The sequence below is a fragment of the Diachasma alloeum genome, unplaced genomic scaffold (genome assembly GCF_001412515.2).
Source record: "Diachasma alloeum isolate Michigan unplaced genomic scaffold, Dall2.0 Dall_scaffold_00480, whole genome shotgun sequence".
NCBI lineage: Eukaryota > Metazoa > Arthropoda > Insecta > Hymenoptera > Braconidae > Diachasma > Diachasma alloeum.
Genome location: NW_021680613.1, coordinates 29185 through 32459, shown reverse-complemented (window position 1 = coordinate 32459; position 3275 = coordinate 29185).

The following is a 3275-nucleotide window of genomic DNA, read 5'->3' as shown; positions in this document are numbered from 1 at the left end:
ATTACTTGTATTTCAATCACCCATATTATCATATTCATGTAATTAAGTAATGTTTAATTGAGCCTGGCCAACGACTGGCAATCAACGCTGGGCCGAGATGGGCGCCCAGACCTGGCCCGATGTTATCATTCCAGGTTTCAACCAAGTCCGGCGCGGTCCCGGTTGAGGAACGGGTCCCGAAGTTCGGCAGGCCGGCCACCGGGCTTGGGCCAAGCTCGGCCCATTCGTTTTTTCGTACGTGGGTCGCCTCCCTACGTGCGGGCGAGTCTGTGGGTCGGTTTGTGATTACAACTGCACTTCAGAAACTATATTCGGTTAATGAGTTAGAAATGTACTGTTGAATTGGTAACAATTACCAAAAATGCGAAAAAATAGGGAGGCGAGTGACGATGGGCAAGATCTGACCTATAACTATAAAAAAACGTCGAATGTCCCATTTGACAGGTCGCTGTAACCTCGAATAAAAACTTATTTGTTCAATAATTTATTTGTTGCTTTAATTGTTGAGTTATAAAGCACGTTTTACACTAATTTATCAATCAGGTGAGAAGAGTCAGAGAATGAAAAACAGAAATTCCTATCACTGCTTCACATCGTATCCAACTTTCGAAACGATTTATCAAAATTTTCTCTAAAAATCATTTGTATTAGAAAGAGATAGTTTGGATCCACTAGGGCAAGGATGTCTTCCTCCATTCCCAGATAAACAAACTCTCCCATTGTCTATTCCATCCACATCAGAAATCTTTTTAATCTGATTATGAAGTGATGATGGGCCCAAAAATACTTGCTGCTACTGACACATGTGGTAAATGTTTCTTTTTTTAAATTTTCAGTAACTGTCCCACATGCACATCATGCACTTGCATTATTGATAATTACCTTTCACTTATTCCATAACCTCTCCCCTACCTCCACGTGACTGAACAAAAACAATAGGGCCTCACGGAAGCTTGCCCCGATGCGTTCGAAAGAGCTAAGTTCGACGCAAGCTGGCGAGCTCGCTCCGGAGCGTCCTACAGAATAAAGTTCGACACATGGGACCGACAATCGCCTCCATGCGTCCTGGAGAGCAAAGTTCGACACGCGCGGGCGACGCTCGCCCACCCACTGTCGCCCCGACAGACAAAGTCTCCCCGTCAGTCAAAATTTCTACTAGGGTAGGACTTGAATTTTTGGGTGTGGTGGTTTGAGGGAACTTGAATATGTTAATGATGTTATTGTTTCGTATTCAATCTGTCAGAAATTGGTGTCTAAATATGTCGAATCACTGCATTTTTCATAATTTTTTCACTTGAGGGATTTGAGGTGTTCCAATTACTTTTTGGAAGGTTGAGAAAATAATTTACTCACTGAATTTACACACAATCCAATCCACACGGTTACTGCTCTTTTCACTGAATTTTTATTTGCATTGACTTCAAGCGTTCTATGATATCTTATCTCAGCATAGAATATTTGTCTTGTATGTTTCGACAGACATTCGTCATAAATGGTTGGTGAATTCGAGAATCACCCGGGAAGTTTAAGTTTCATGTAAAAAAGATTGAATATTCAAAATTTTATTCAAATTGAATAGTGAATTTTCGAATATTTGAATTATTGAATAAAAAAAATTTATTCAAAATTGAATTGTGAAATTTCTGAATTAGATATTAGGAATCGACTCTCACATATAGCGGTATTTGGGTAAGGTCATCGCGTGGTACACAGACCACCAATTTTTTGCTGGAATTTCATTGGTATCACAAGAAGAATTCAGAGGGCAGTCATGTGGCTTATGCAATACTTATAATAGTATAACTCCGTAGTAGCGTTGTTCTACTATATTCATGTGACGACTCTATTTTTCAGCCCTACCGCGTATCGACTGGTATGACTATTGACAATAATTTCATAGTTTGAACTAAAAAGCGAACTGATAATGACTTTTTTTAACTTTCATTTTATTTGAAAATTTTAGTCTAGTTTTTATTTTCCCACACAGCAGCAACCGTTTCTCTAATTGAAAGAGATTCATATAAAGATAAAGGGGATATTTTGTAAAGAAAATTGCAGTTCTAAATGGAGTAACATTTCCTCAACTTATCTAATTTCATAAAATTTATCAGTCACCACCTTGAAAGTTCAAACCTCAATGGGGAATGTAAAACTAAATCCCCTTGAGAAATACTCACAAAAATGCGAAATAAAACGTTATTCAATTGCTCCAAAGATTAATATCAATTCATATATATTCATTACCCAGTGAATTGCAACTGAGAATATAGACTGTACGTGATGCATGTATTATCCATCTGTACATATGAAGCGGATTTTGCTTCCTTAATCTGTTTCTCAGTAAGCACATGAGTTGACAGAGCACAGCAGTGTGGTTGCGGCGCACGGGTTGTAACTGTGAAGCTAACAACTCGACAAACCGATGGACCTACCCACATGCTTCGTGGCTAGAAAACAAACAGTCGTAATGCAGATAGAAATAGTTGGATGTTGCATGCATGCTTCAATATAAATGTACCGATTGAATATGGGAATGATTGATTGAGTTTTATCATCGAAGACGAACTTTGAAGGTGGAAGTTAAACCTATACTTTCTAACTTATTTTTCTATCTTTAAGGGGTAAACTAGGTAGGAAATGCTAGTGTCGGACAAACGGGCCAAGTGCAGCACAAGCCTAGGCTTGGCAAACCTTGCCGGTCTAGCTTGGTCCGAGGTTTGGCTATCCTTGGGGGACAAGGCTTGAGTTTCGGAGGAGTGGGTAACCGAGCCTTGGTTGACAGAGCTGGATAACCAAGCCGCAGCCACCACTATACGGAAAAATATATATTCTGAAAATTATTATTTTTTTAATTTATTTTTTTATGCATATTTCTTTCCTACTATACCATTACGGTTTTATAGGCTCCTCATTCATCTGCCTTGCCTCTCCCACTTCTCTCTTCTGATTGTTATCTGCGTTACCATGGGCCGTCTTACTCTTAACTGTACCCCATTCAGATTAAGAGTGCAAGGCAAACCATGGAAAATCCCAGTTGTACAGCCGGCCGATTGTGCAGAGCCCTAATGTGCCGTTATGTCACACTGACTAGCCCACCTAGGAAATGCCAGTGTTGGAGAAACGGGCCAAGCCTGGCACAAGCCTGGGCTTGCCAAGTCTGGGGGCCCAAGCTTGGACCGAGGTTCGGCCATCCCTGGGGACCAGGGCTTGACCGTCGGGAGAAGGGCGGGTAACCGAGCCTTGGTTGACAGATCTGGCCCAGCCTTGGCCGGACA